Below are 16,600 nucleotides of genomic sequence, written 5' to 3'. Positions count from 1 at the left end.
GAATAAGTTAAATAGATGGATTGTTAGGTATTTATTCATTTTTAACGAATTAACTACAAATTAAGTAGATTGGCATTTCATGCAATAAAGGCTTGAAGTTTATATTATGATAAGGTTACCATATCTGAGTAAACTTAGAGGTAAATAAACACTCTCAGGGTTTGTGAGTTATATAATAAATGAAAAACCAAAAGAGGCTCCTAAGCTCTCAACTATAAAAATGAATCCTCTCTCTTTCTCCTATCTAGTTTGATGAAGCAAAGAAGAAACCTAAAATAGTTTTAGCAATTTGCTTGTGCACCATGAAAAAAGAAGGAACTCTCTTACTTAAAGAAAAGGGATGCATTCTTGATAGAAAGGCTCTAATTTAAGTCTTTGGAATTCTTGTTTTCACTATACAAAGGTGCTCTTGTTAAACTTCTTGTAGGATTAAGTTGGTTGTTATTAATTAATGAACGCTAGATCCCAGGTATAATCATGGTACTTACTATTTATGCTTCCGTTTCTTGTATTTTGATATGGTCGAAATTTCCATCATGATCCAATATTGCCATCAGAAACATATGTTCATTTTAAATATATATATCACTATAAATGGATTTTGTGAAAAAGTAGATGATGTGTGATTTTATACAACAAGTGGGAATTTGTGTGTATAGAATATACACATTAAAATTTATGGAAAAAAGGTTTCCCAATCATATAAAAATCTATTTTCTTGTTTGATTCAATGAGTTTGAATTTACCATTCGTTTCCTTTTTATTTTGATTCTCTAATAATTTTTTACTTGGATCTTTTTTATTGGTACAAAAACATATGAAGTGTGTTTATATGTTTATTTCATTAGATTTATTTGGATGATATTCTATCATATAAATAATGATTTGATTGTATGTTGTTTCTTAAGCAATACTTATCAAAATATTGTCTTAAAAATACTAGAAAAAGTTTCACCCGATGCAATCCTTTTTGGTATCCTAATGTAACATTTATGGAAAATGTTGTTTGATTTGAGATTGGATTAGGCTAGACAACTCTTTCTGGCAGCGTAACTAACATTTTCCAAAAAGATTACTTAGTGTTGAATTAAGTGATATATTATTTAAAAGAGTTGTTTTAATTATTGTATGGATCTAGTAACACGGTGTCTCGATTGGACCTATTTTGGGTAGTTTTGGTATACATATAAAAGAGAAAGTAAATATCTTCCTATATTTTCTTCCTACATATCCTCCTACATATCTTAAATAATGGCATGTGTCATATTTAATGAAAATAATAATATTTTAATTCACTTGTGTGTCACATGTCACCATTTAAGATGTGACACATGTCACCATATAAAATTCTATTCGTATGATGTACGTGTCATTTATTTATTTTTCCTTGTAATGTAATTTTTCCTTGTATATGTAATAGAGATTAGATTAGACAGAAAAATTGTATTAGAAATAAGGGAAATTGTCAGAAAAGTCCCAATATTTTTAGGAAAGTTACACTTTAGTTCTAAGATTATTTTTTTGAACATTAAAGTCCCGATTTTTTGTAAAAACACGATAATATGTCATTTTCTGTTAAAAGAAAAAAAGGACTTTTTTGTAAACTTGAGCCAAAATGAAATAATCGGGACTTTAATGTTAAAAAAAATCTTGGGACTAAAGTGTAACTTTCCTAAAAATATTGGGACTTTTCTGACAATTTTCGTAGAAATAAATTGTAAATATTAAAGAACAAAGACTACCAAATGATAACCATGGAGATTGGAGTCTTAACGGAGTTCTACATGGGCATCATGTGTCGATGACGAAAAAAGTGAGAATCGTGCATCATTGTGATTATTTTATCTAAAAAATGACCAAGTTTTTCCAAGTAGTGGCTCACCGGAAAACACATACCATTGTGGCAATTGTTATTTATTATATGTGGGTGTGTTTGTTATCGTTATTTTGCATATCGGTGTGTTTACTATTCTATTTTTTTTAATGAATTAGCAAAACAACATTGCAAATAAAGTTTGGTTAGATATGAATTATAAAAAAAAATTATAAATAGATTTAGAAAGGGGTTTTTTAAAAATAATGTTGCTAAAATAAAGTTTAAATGTATTAACTAAATAAAAACAACACCTCATATTTCATGTAAATCTTACGCTACCCATTTAAAAAAACACTATCTAATTAATGGTCTTTCGATGTGGGAAAGTATATTAGAAAAACATATCGATTAGACATCTGAAAAAAGATGTGTTGTTCATGATATCGAAGATTCTTGGGTCGGACATCATGTAATTTTAATGAATGATTTATTATCATTCTTTGTAGGAGTGATTAAACTTCTCGATGTTGACATTGTAAATTTCAATAAATCTTGCATGAATCCAAGATTTCCATAGAGATTGGAATTGTTAATAAGTCTACCTACGTAAAGGAAAATTATCAAATCACTAATAAATATTCTTGTTTTAATAGATTTCTTCAAACATGAACACTTTCGGTTTAAACTTTTCACTCCCAACTATCCTCTCGAATGATAATATAAATAGATTGAATTACCTTGGCTGGTATCAAGAATTTAGGAGTTATACTCAATTACGATAATAAAAGTCAAGCCATTAAGAAGCTCTCTCTAAAGCTCTTCCAGCTAACACAACTAAAGCTGCAAGAAAACTTGTGCGTGCTCGTCTCGTTGGGTTAACCGAGGTGGCTTGCCTCATTTTAGCGACCATGGTTCCAGAGCTCCAAAAGAGCTTTGAGAATCATGGTATGTATGGCATGATCTTAAAGCTCAAGGGTATGCTCCAATAGAATGCATGGTAATAGTGATTTGACACGATAAAAGCCATCAAGAGTTGTAGTATGCAGGAAGAAATGAGAGTTAATGTACATGTATTGAAAATGAACATGTGTATTGACTAATTAGAATGTCTAGTATTTTTGGTTCTATGGCAGTTGGCTACAGATGTATTCCTCAACTCGCCGGTACTTCATAAAAATAATCCATTTTGAAAGCTAATATCAATAATTCGGAAAACATTATTATAGACATGCATGACATGCTTCAGACTAATGAGTCTAACATGTTCAGAAGTAAGAACTCTAGTTTAGTTGCTTATGTTCTAGCTATAAGGGAAGGAGGCGTCAAAAGAAAGAGGTCGAGAAAGTGGATAGGTAAATGGAAAGGAAATATTAGTACAACCAACTCTAAAACCAATTTCAAGAAGGATAAGGATCAATGCAACATAGATCCATCAAAGAATCCTTAAGAAGTTGTATGTTTCCACTTCAAGAAGACTGGACACTAGATAAGTAGCTATCCAAAATAAACTATTGTACTCAATAAGAGAAAAACCATGGTGTCTGACAATTCATGTGTATATGATTAAACTCTATACAACTTTTACTTATTACTCCTAGATTTTAGACATAATATGTGGTACTCATTTTGGTATTGATGTGTAGGACCAAAATGAAGTAAAAAGTTGAGACATGGATAGTTCAACCTGATAATGGATAACAAGCAAACAATAGTTGTCTATATAATTGGGAATTTTGAACTTCATCTTTCTAGTGGTTTATCCATGTTTTTGTTAGATTGTTGTTACTTACCTTATATAACACTAAATATTATTTCATTTTATACATTAGATAAATATGGTCATGATTTTTGTTTTGATAATGGATCAGTTTTAGGTTACAAAATTACATTCTTTTTTTAGAGAAAATCCTTGTCATGACATCTACAAAATTAGTATAAGAACAAATAATGACAACAATTCAATCTTTAGCTTTGATTCATACAAAGATGTTATGGATAAGACATACATGTGACATTATCGTCTTGGACATATAAACAAGAAATGTATTGCAAAAATCCAAGCAATTCAATCTTTAGTCCATTTAACGATCAACAAAAAATTTGTGGATTTCTATCAAAATTAATGCTGCCTAGGACACCGTTACACAAAGGTGTAGGTGAAAGGAGAAACAATACATTACTTGATATGGTTCAGTCAATGATGAGTCGTACAATGCTTCCAATCAGTTTTTGGGGATATGCCTTAGAAGTTGCTTTAAAAGTTCTAAACCTTGTACCAACAAAGATGGTTTCCAAACAACGACTAAAATATAGAGTGGTAATAAAACATCACTATCATACTTAAAAGTCTGGTATTGTGATGGTTAAGTTTGCCGTGAAGCTCAAGAAAAGTTAAAACCCATATAAGAGAATTATTATTTTGTTAGATATCCTATTGGGTCTTTCGGATATTACTTATATAAGATTTCTAAAAACAAAGTCTTTATTGCTCGAAGGACTGTTTTCCTTGAAAGGGATCTTATATCCAAAGAGGCTAGTAGGAGCTAGATTGATCTTGAATTATTTTTCAAAGAAAAAAAAGCCAAATGTGTGCATTAGTACTAAACATGAGGTTAAAGAATCCGTTGAGCCTCAACAAAGGATTAGTGAGGAATATAACATAGTACCACCTCTTGTTCGCTTGTTTGGTAGAATACATCATGAACCAGAAAGATATGGTTTACTCATATATGAAGGTGATGAGTTAATGGTAGATGATAGTGAACCTAACAAATATTCAAAGGCCATACCAGACCCATCATCTGAGAAATGGAAAGATACTATGGAAACTGAGAGGAAATCCATGAATAATAAACAAGTATAGGACTTGTTTGATCGAATACCAAACTACAAAATACTAGGTTGTAAGTGGGTCTATAAGAAAAACCTAAAATTGATAGAAAATTACACACATACAATGCATGACTTTTTGTAAAAGGTTATACTAAAACCTAAGGGATTGAATATTAAGAAACATTTTGACGAGTGGAAATGATAAAGTCTGGTAAATGGAAATAGGCTATGGAAACTGAGATGAAATCCATGAACGATAATCAATTATAGGACTTGTTTGATCGAATATCGGACTACAAAATAGTAAGTTGTAAGTGGGTCTTTAAGAAAATAACTAAAACTGATCGAAAGTTACACACATACAATGCATGACTTTTTGTAAAAGGTTATACTCAAACCCAAGGGATTGAATATGAAGAAACATTTTGACCGGTGGAAATGATAAATTCTATCATGATATTTAAGGAAATAGAAACATTTCATGATTATGAAATATGACTAATGGATGTAAAACTTCCTTTCCTAAATGAAAAACTTATAGATGATGTGTTAATGACATAGCCAGATGGTTTTGTACATGTCAAGTATCTAAACCAAGTGTATAAGATTTAGAGGGCCATTTTGATGGGTTTTTGAGCATTCTAACACTTCCTAAGTGTACATGCAACCCTAATAACCTTGAATCTATGTTTTCTCTATATACATGCAAATTTCTTTTTCAAGGTTATTTCCTAACTAGCATGGTATGGGGATTACATAGAACATAAAACTAGTAGAAATACATACATTGTTGTTGCTTGGATTCCTTCAAGACTTTGTGAGCCTAGCACCCCAAATGTTGTGCCTCAAATGCTCCACACAACACCACAAGACTTGGAATAACTTGAGAGAATACTTCTAGCACTCAAAATCGGTTATGCCCTCTCTAGTAACCCTAGGTCACGATTTTGCTAGCCATAGGGTTCCTTTTATAGTGTTGTCACAATTAGGGTTTACACATGAATGCCCTTAATTGTCATGACTCTTGATTTCTCATGACCCATGGGTTTGTAACTCCCATGGACTATCCATGGAGCTCCATATGGTTATAACCAAACCCATAAACCATGGATCATTAATCCACCATAAAAGAATTGATGATTGTCATAATCAACCCTATATATTTAATTAGTCTCACTTTGATCACCAAATTAATACTAGATTAATACTTGATCAATACTAATTAAATAATACTATTATTAATATATTAGAACTTATAATATATTAATAATCATAAGTGCCTTATTCTCTCATCTAGTCTATCCAAGTATTGCAATGCCATGCAACCCAAATGGACCATGCCGGGTCGGGTCAAGTACATACCAAATAAAGTTATGGACTTAGACACTATATCCAACAGTCTCCCACTTGGATAAGTCTAATAACTATATTTGCAAATATGACTTCAAAATCCGACTAGCAATCGTAGCTCTTTCAAAGTCTCTCGGAACTGAGATGATGATGATACGCCATTTAAGATAAGTGATCATATAATCCTCTGTTCTCATGATATCAGCCGGACAAACACATGGAACATGGTCTTACTTATTGTCCAGCATTTGTTTCTCGATCTCTGATTTGTTTCGACATAGAACTAAATTGAACACATCAATTAGGTTCTGACCGGGCCCGGTACATAGGTCAAAACCAAATCATCGAGGGGCCCAGATATCGCTTCTATTTCTAGAAGGAACAGATAAACTTCGACTGATATGCTTGTACTAACTACTTGTTAAATTATTCACAAAGGCACGTTTTATAACATCGAGTTACCAATGCGTTTTCGTACAATCAATGAATAACCAACTCATAGTCAATAACTCATATCTCTAGGTTTGAAGATTTATATGATATTACCGTCTCACGATCACTCGAGATAAATTCCATGAAGTGATGCAAGTGAGCGTGGGTTGGATCCAATACTCAGCCCTTATGAGTACTCATGAATGTTGTAGCAACCATTGCATTGTCCAAAGCACTTTTAGACAAATCATACAAGCCAAATTCATGATAGTCTTAATTCAATACTTACTTCCAAAGTTTGACTGACTGTGGATGGTTTGAATAATAACATAATTATTCTGGAAGTAAAAACATGCAAAATTGAAACATAGTAAACAATCAACACAAGATAGTAACACCTTACTCATAAATAAATAACAACTTTTATTTATCATCAAATGTCAATTACATTTTACAAGTTTCAGGAATCTAATTATTGAAACTAATATCATCCTTCAGCCCAATGCGCCTCGCATGCTGTAGATGCTTAACCCTGCTCAGTCCCTTCGTGAGGGGATCTGCCGGGTTCTCATCTGATGATACCCTCTTAGCCACGAGGAGTCCTTCTTCTATTCGATGTCTGATGAAATGATATTTTCTGTCAATGTGCCTAGATCTCCCGTGATCTCTCGGTTCCTTAGCCAAAGCAACCGCACTTTCATTGTCACAGAAAATTTCCATTGGCTCCTTTATAGCTGGTATAACTCCAAGGTCTCCGATGAAGTTCTTTAGCCATATCGCCTCCTTAGCTGCTTCACTTGCTGCTATGTACTCTGATTCACAAGTAGAATCAGCTACTGTCTCCTGCTTGGAACTTTTCCAAGTAATTGCCCCTCCATTTAGGATAAAGACCCAGCCTGACTGAGAGCGGAAATTATCCCTATCAGTCTGGAAGCTAGCATCGCTATATCCTTCCACTCTCAAGTCATCACTGCCTCCGAGGGTAAGGACCCAATCCTTAGTCCTCCGCAGATACTTGAGAATGTTCTTTACCGCTGTCCAGTGTGCCTTGCCAGGGTTCCCTTGATATCTACTGACCATGCTCAAAGCAAAGGCCACATCAGGGCGAGTACAAGTCATAACATACATGATTGAGCCCACAGCGGAAGCATATGGTATATGACTCATCTCAGCTATCTCAGCCTCTATACTCGGACTCTGAGTCTTACTCAGCTTGGCATTACTCTGGATTGGTAATTCTCCTTTCTTGGAATCTTGCATACTGAACCTCTTCAGTACCTTATCCACATAAGTACTTTGACTAAGTCCAATTAGTCTCTTACTCCTATCTCTCAATATTCTTATCCCTAGGATATAGGCAGCTTCTCCAAGGTCCTTCATAGCGAAACACTTCCCAAGCCAGGACTTAACCTCCTGCAAGGTTGGGACGTCGTTTCCTATGAGAAGTATGTCATCCACATACAACACCAAGAAACTAACTATGCTCCCACTAGCCCTGACATACACACAAGACTCATCCTCACTCCTAGAAAAGCCAAACTTTTTGACTTTCTCATCAAAGCAAAGATTCCATCTGCGAGATGCTTGTTTCAATCCATAAATGGATTTATCAAGCTTACACACTCTATTAGGGTATCTTGTATCGACAAAACCCTCTGGTTGAGCCATGTAAACATCCTCAGCCAACTTTCCATTAAGGAAAGCGGTTTTGACATCCATTTGCCATATTTCATAATCATGAAATGCAGCTATGGCTAACAATACTCTAATAGACTTAATCTTAGCTACTGGTGAGAAGGTCTCATCATAGTCAACTCCTGGAGTTTGAGTAAAGCCCTTCGCAACCAGTCGCGCTTTGTAAGTATGTACCTTCCCATCCATGTCGGTCTTCTTCTTGAAGATCCATTTGCAGCCAACTGTCTTACGACCTGGTACATTATCAACCAAGTTCCAAACTTGATTGTCATACATGGACTGAATCTCGCTGTCCATAGCCTCCTTCCATTTAGCAGACTCAGGGCCTGCCATGGCTTCCCTGTAATTATTAGGTTCATCCAAGTCTATTAGTGTACTATCACTAATAAATGTATCACCTTCAGTGGTGATGTGATAACCATAATAAAAATCAGGTGTGTTCCTCACCCTAGTGGAACGTCTTGGAGGTACAGACTCATCTATCGGATCAACAGGAGTTTCCTCCTCAGGTTGGTCGATAGCATTTGAGGTTCCTTCACCACTTGACTCTTGAAGCTCTTCAAGGTCAATTTGCCTCCCACTTTCCCCTTGGCTTATGAATTCTCTCTCACGAAAGACTCCTCTTCTTGCTACAAAGACCACATTATCATTGGGTCTGTAGAAGAGGTAACCAAAGGATCTATGTGGGTAGCCGATGAAAATACACCTCTCACTTCGAGGTTCAAGCTTATCATGAGTCTCACGCCTCACGAAAGCTTCACAACCCCAAATCTTGATGTGGTCCAAATTGGGAACTTTCCCAGTCCACATCTCGTGAGGTGTTTTGGCAACCTTTTTAGTAGGGACTAGATTAAGGATATGGGCGGCAGTCTCTAAGGCATACCCCCAGAAAGAGATTGGTAATGAAGCTCGACTCATCATGGAACGAACCATATCCAGCAAGGTTCGATTGCGTCTCTCAGCTACACCATTCAACTGTGGTGTTCTGGGAGGTGTCAATTGTGAGACAATCCCACATTCCTTAAGATAGTCAAGGAACTCAATGCTAAGATACTCTCCTCCTCGATCGGATCGGAGCATCTTGATGTTCCTGCCCAATTGATTCTCCACTTCCTGCTTAAACTCTTTGAACTTTTCAAAGGTTTCTGACTTATGCTTGATTAACTAAATATATCCATATCTACTGTAATCATCAGTAAAAGTCACATAATAGCGATTAGCATCCCTTGTAGCAACTCTGAAGGGCCCACACACATCCGTGTGTACAAGGTCCAACAAACCTTCACCCCTATCACAAGTACCTGTGAAGGGTGACTTTGTCATTTTTCCAAGTAAACAAGACTCGCAACTATCATCTGACTTGAGGTCAAATGATTCCAAGACTCCAGCCTTTTGGAGTTGGCCTATGCGCTTCTTGTTAACATGTCCAAGACGACAATGCCACAAGGATGCTTTATCCAAGCTATCTGAAGAATCAATATACAACACATTATTTCCTAGATTGTCTACAACATTCACAGCTTCATATACACCATCACAAGGTAATGCTTTAAAGTAAAATACGTCATTGTAATAAACATTAATAGCACCATTTTTATTATCAAATGAAAATGAAAAACCTTGTTTGTACAAGCCATGAAAAGAAATAATATTTCTCGCCATTTCGGGCGAGTAACAACACTTATTCAAATCTAACATTAACCCATTATTAAGCAATAAAGAATAAACTCCTATCTTGGTAACAGGTGATGCTTTCCTGTTGCCCATGACTAAGTTTATCTTCCCGTGCTCCACTTGCTCACTTCTTCTTAGTGGCTGCAAATCAGTACAGATGTGAATACCACAACCTGTATCAAGCACCCAAGAATTAGCATTAGATGAGTTATTAGACAATATTGTGTAAATACCTGCATGGGTGGGTTTAACCTTCCCATCCTTTACATCTTGCAGATATTTAGGGCAGCTTCACTTGAAGTGTCCCTTATCCTGGCAATAGAAGCACTGTGCTTCCTTTGGGTTTGAAGAAGGAGTAATGGGACCTTTCTTTGTCCCACTTGAAGAGGAACCATCAAGAGTCTTACCCTTGGTACCCTTCGAAGGGTTTTTCCTCTTCTTACCCTTTCCCTGCCCAATAGCCAGAACAGGGGCTGTTGAAGGAGTAGAAGTAGCAACCGCTTTACCCTTAAGGCCATTTTCAGCTGTCCTTAAGAGTCCTTGAAGTTTGCTAAGTGTGACTTCCTCCTTGTTCATATGATAAGTCATACGAAACTGATCATAACTTGGAGGTAAGGAATGGAGAATGATGTCAATCGCCATTTCCTCAGGAAAGTCAACATTTAGCTTCAGCAACCGGTCAACGAACCTTTGCATCTTCTGCAAGTGACCGGTGATGGGTTCACCATCCTTCATCCTTGCGGTTATCATGGAGGAGATGATTTCATACCTCTCCTGACGCGCGCTCTGATGGTACCTTTCCATCAGATCCAGGTGCATCTCATAGGGGTAAAAATCTTCATAGGATTTTTGAAGTTCAGGAGTCATGGTGGCCATCATGATGCATGCTACTTTAGTAGCATCCTTTTCATGTGCAACAAACTCCGCAAACTCTTCAGGAGTAGCAGTGGCTTCATTCACAACCTTAAGCTCCCTATCGAGAACATATTCTTTGTCCTCATAGCGGGTAATCATTCTGATGTTTCTGATCCACTCATTGAAATTGGATCCATCAAAGATGACCTTACCACACAAGTTCATAAGGGAAAAGAAGCCTGTTGGGTTTGAGCCAGAAGCATTGTTGGAAGACATCTGAAAGGAAAGAAAGACAAGTTTCATTAGATTAGGAATCCTTAATAATTCACCCAAATGAAATATTAAGGCTAGGATCCAACAAACTATTTATAGTTGGAAGAGGGATGCCGTAATCCATACTATAAAATATTTGAAGGTAGGTAAATGACGATTTACCAATTTCCACCATAAGAACGAAATATTTTATTATTAGTTTTTATTGGTTTTGAAACTCCTAGATCTTTTGAGATACATTGAACTTTTCAATGGCATGTTTGAATCTCGATTGTGCCCTCTCAAGTTTGTGACTGGGATGTCGAGGATCACAAACAAGGTGTGAATAACCATACAAATTGACTTGGTACCCTCAACAATATTACCTAATCGATGTGCCGGTTAACCACACACGCTCCACCGATCTATAATAAGGTCAAGTTACCCTTTGCCACTCTTACTAGTCCATGTTAGTGTGCCGGTTAACCACACACGCTCCACTAACGACTTGGTAAGGTACAAAGTGTAATTTTATGGGCTAGCACCAATTTCACATTTTCCTAAAGTAACTAAGATTGGGAATTTATAATGTATAGTTACTTTATAATTCATTATACTTTTAACGAGTATTTAAAGTCGTATCCTACCCGTTCGGCTAACGACCCTCCACCGATCAAGGAAGCGGTGGGTGAGAGTGGACACCCATTAAGTCACCATTTTATAAGCAACAACCTTATACCCCCCTTATAGACCGGCTTCGTGAATGAGGCCTACTAACGGTAAGAATGACATATTCTTATACATACCTATATAATAAAATTATAATAATAGTATAAGTGTTGATTTTTAAACTTTTTAAAAATCTAAGGTTTAATTTGGAATTAAAGTATTAAAGTATAAGACTTTTCAAATTCCAAAACTTGAGGGCAAGATTTGAAACTATTCCAAGTCTCTTCAATTTGTAACTTATGAGTTTTAATGGATCATAAAATGAAGACTCTTCATTTTATGAAACTTCTTTAGTTCTTTAATCACAATTAAAAGAAGTGACTCTTGGTTATCCATAACTTGAGGACAAGTTATGGACACCATCATAGCCATTAAGATCATGAATTAAACACACATGGAGGTTACACATAATTCCTATGATCTTCTAAACTCATATGAACACAAATTCATGTCAAGCAATTTTCAAGAAAATCATATAAACATATACAATACTTGAAAATTGATAAAATTCATGCAAAAATGGGTTAACATAATCATTATCATTTTGAAAAACAGATTTTACAAGTACAAAACAGATTGGGATAATGATCTTAATCCATTTCCAGCAACAAAACTCGAAAAAACTGCCCAGCACGCTCCTACTCGCCGAGTGCATTATTCTACTCGTCGAGTAGGATGAATTTGTTCATGGACTCGGCGATTCCTCCCCATGGACTCGGCGAGTCCAGTCGTCAGAATGCAGAATTTTCGATTTTTAAGCAGTTTTGCATCAAGTATACAGAAAACAATCCTAGGCTCTGATACCACTGATGGGTTTTTGAGCATTCTAACACTTCCTAAGTGTACATGCAACCCTAATAACCTTGAATCTATGTTTTCTCTATATACATGCAAATTTCTTTTTCAAGGTTATTTCCTAACTAGCATGGTATGGGGATTACATAGAACATAAAACTAGTAGAAATACATACCTTGTTGTTGCTTGGATTCCTTCAAGACTTTGTGAGCCTAGCACCCCAAATGTTGTGCCTCAAATGCTCCACACAACACCACAAGACTTGGAATAACTTGAGAGAATACTTCTAGCACTCAAAATCGGTTATGCCCTCTCTAGTAACCCTAGGTCACGATTTTGCTAGCCATAGGGTTCCTTTTATAGTGTTGTCACAATTAGGGTTTACACATGAATGCCCTTAATTGTCATGACTCTTGATTTCTCATGACCCATGGGTTTGTAACTCCCATGGACTATCCATGGAGCTCCATATGGTTATAACCAAACCCATAAACCATGGATCATTAATCCACCATAAAAGAATTGATGATTGTCATAATCAACCCTATATATTTAATTAGTCTCACTTTGATCACCAAATTAATACTAGATTAATACTTGATCAATACTAATTAAATAATACTATTATTAATATATTAGAACTTATAATATATTAATAATCATAAGTGTCTTATTCTCTCATCTAGTCTATCCAAGTATTGCAATGTCATGCAACCCAAATGGACCATGCCGGGTCGGGTCAAGTACATACCAAATAAAGTTATGGACTTAGACACTATATCCAACACATTTGTGGACTCAAATTAGCATCTAGAAGGTGGAATCACTAGTTTAGTGAGAAAATCAAGGAGTTTGGTTTTGGCAAGAGTGAAGATGAAGGTTGTGTATGATAGGTTTTATAGGCTATAACAAAGCATATACAATACGAAAAATCACTTAACAATTAAGAAGGGTACATGCAACCTACAAGGATCTATGTCTTCACAAAATTAGGCAAAACACTTTGAACATCATAAACCGTACAATAAACCTATTGAAATTGAAATTCAAGAGTAAGGGTTTACATATCTTTGGTTTATCATTGCAAATAAACCTTTGATCCTTACTTTGCACTTCAGAAAGCCTAACACCAAGAGTTTAATGCCTCGAATGGTTTGTACCCAAACCATAGCAACTAAAAGACAAGACGATAGAGGACAGGGAAGAGAAAATTTTCAGCTCTTCTGATGAGTGTGTAGTGGACGAAAACATGGAGCCCCAAGGGTCCTATTTATAGCTGATAGGAAAACCCTAAAAACCCTAACTTGAAATTAAATAATGTTATTTCGAATATGGTATTAATTCAACTTCTTATTTATCCAAAATGAATATTTTGGATCCTACTTTGATCCTCCCAAAATCGTCCATAACATTGGAAGGTTCTGGAATTCCCTCTTGTTCATCTATTGAACAATTACAGCTCGGTACTTGAACTATAAATTAATCTAATTAATCCCAAAATATATTCCAATTAATATCTTATTAATTCTCAATTAGTTATGAATATTTCCAATTAATATATTAATCACATAATATATTAACAAATAATTTATTACAATAATCATATAATAAATCAACATATATCTTTAAATGTCATCCTATTCAGTTACTAGTTATGAAGGAAACCCAAAAAGAACTTTGCTTCTGATTCAAGTATATAACAATGTTGTTATGAGCTTAGACACTTTAATCTAACAGTCTCCTATTTGGATAAGTCTATAACTAGAATTCCAAGTATAACCTTGAACCAAATAGAAAAATAGGCTTTTCGAAGCAGCTGCCAAACTCTGATTCAAATCAAATGTTGGCCCTAAGATAAGTGATCAGCTATCCCTTTGTTCTTCAAGATATCATATGGACACGAGGCATGGCATCCAATCAATCTTATTGTCCAAAATTCTGTTTCCCGATGTCCTGATTTGTGATGATGTCATCAGACTACAAATTAAACACATCAATTCAGTCCTAGCTGGGCCCAGAACTATAATGTCAACACCAAATCACCGAGGGGCCCAGAGATATCACTTTTCCTATTAGGGAAAAAGTAACAAATAAACTTTGACTATATAACAGTGATCTTTACTCACCAAATCATACATGATACTACGTTTTATAACATCATGTTATTGATGCTTTTTTTGCAAAACCAATGCACAACCGACTTGTAAATCACAACTTTTATATCTTCGTCTGAAGAATAGAATATATTATCGCCTTAGAACTACTCGTGATTGAATCCAAGAAGTAATCTCTAAGTGTGGGTTTATCCAATACTTAAAATCTCTATTTTGAAAGTACTCATAAATATTGTAGCAATACCATGAAAATTTTATATAGATAATCTATAATCGATTCATGATAGTCTTAAATCACTAATTACTTCCAAAAGTATGAGCGATTGTGGAATTTCGATTAATTAAATTACACAGGAAGTAAAACATGCAAAATGAAACACAAGAATAAATAGTTGAAGAAGGCAGTACAATACTCATAAATAATTCTCTATTATTCATTCACCAAAATTAATTAAATTTATTTTGTTACAAAGTTTCAAACTATCAACTAACTACTAAAACTAATATCATCTCTTAGGCTAATGCTTTTAGCATGCTGGTTGTGCTTGACCCTGCTCAGAGCCTTTAAAGGATCTGCAGGATTTTCTTCTGATGACACCCGTTTCACCAAAAGATGCCCTTCTTCAACCCTATGTCTGACGTAGTGGTACTTATGCTTAGATCTACCATGATCATTTGGCTCTTTAGTCAAAGAAATCGCGCCTTCATTATCACTGGAAGGTTCTATTGTCGGAACTACTCTGAGATCTTCGATGAAGTTCTTTAACCAAGTCGCTTCCTTCGATGCCTCACTTTCTGCAATGTACTCTGCTTCACAATTAGAATCGGTCGTCGTTGACTGCTTGGAACTTTTCCCAGTCACATCCCATTTAACAAGAAAACCCAGCCAAATTGAGAACAAAAGTTATCACGATCTGTATGAAAGTTGATGTCACTCTAACCACTCATTTTCAATGTATAATTGCCGCCAAGAACTAGAAACATGTCCTTTGTTCTTCGCAAATACTTGAGGTTATTCTTGACTTCTGTCCAATGGGATCTGCCAAGATTTTCGTGAAAACAACTAACCATGCTAAAGGCATAAGCCACATCAGGGCAAGTACATGTCATAGCATACATGATCAATCCTATAGCCGAAGCATATGGGACTCGACTCATGTCATCTATTTCTTCCTTAGTACTAGGACTTGTTGGATCTATATGCTTAAGACTCATTATTGAGTGATATTGCTAATAACATATGATCCTATAGGGTTACACCTCAATCATGTTGGTACTTACTGAATATTAATTAAGTATTTGATTATTAATTAATAAATTCAAATCTTATATTTAATTGGAGAATTATTATTGTTTTATGAAAATAATAATAAAAGAAACAAAAAACTAGTTATTATATTATATGTTATGATTAAATAAGTCATGTTCAAATTTATGGACACTTTGGCTAACGATGACTTAACTAGTTAGTTGGTCTTATTTGTTTGGAAAAAGTAGAAGACAATTTTTTGTCTTCTTTTTTCCCCATGGCCGAAGATTACACAAGCTGGGAGATTGTTTATGTAGCTTAATAATCATATCCCCCATGCACTTTATACTTTATATTACTTTAGAGTGTTTTAATGGTTTGACCTTACCTTGCATGGAAGTATATAAGGACGTCTTATTTATGAGAAATTGGCTAGTTTTTTGGTCCTCCTTCAACCCTAAAAGCCATGGCTTTTTCTCCATGATACACACTCTCTCTTTTGAAGTTTGTTTTTGTAATTTGGAGCCTCCCTTTGTGTCTTCCTTTAGTGCTTATTTGTTAAGTGGCTAAAGGCTTAAATAACAAAGTATTACAAGAAGGAACTAGCATTCCAAGTGCCTTATTCTTGATGGTGGATACTCGTAGAGATGATCATCCTCTTTGATCTTTCTATCTTCATCACAACCCCAAATCCAAGTCGGTTCAAAGGCTCCAAAAGTTGTCATTCTAAAACACCCTATGGTTCGTTTAAATATGCTTCTAACCTCTATAAAATGATCCTTGGTGGTTTTGTTTTTGAAATATAC

The sequence above is a fragment of the Lactuca virosa genome, chromosome 7 (assembly GCF_052849685.1).
Source record: "Lactuca virosa cultivar CGN04683 chromosome 7, Lactuca_virosa_CGN04683_v6, whole genome shotgun sequence".
NCBI classification, from domain to species: domain Eukaryota; kingdom Viridiplantae; phylum Streptophyta; class Magnoliopsida; order Asterales; family Asteraceae; genus Lactuca; species Lactuca virosa.
Note: the sequence above shows the minus strand (reverse complement) of the source record.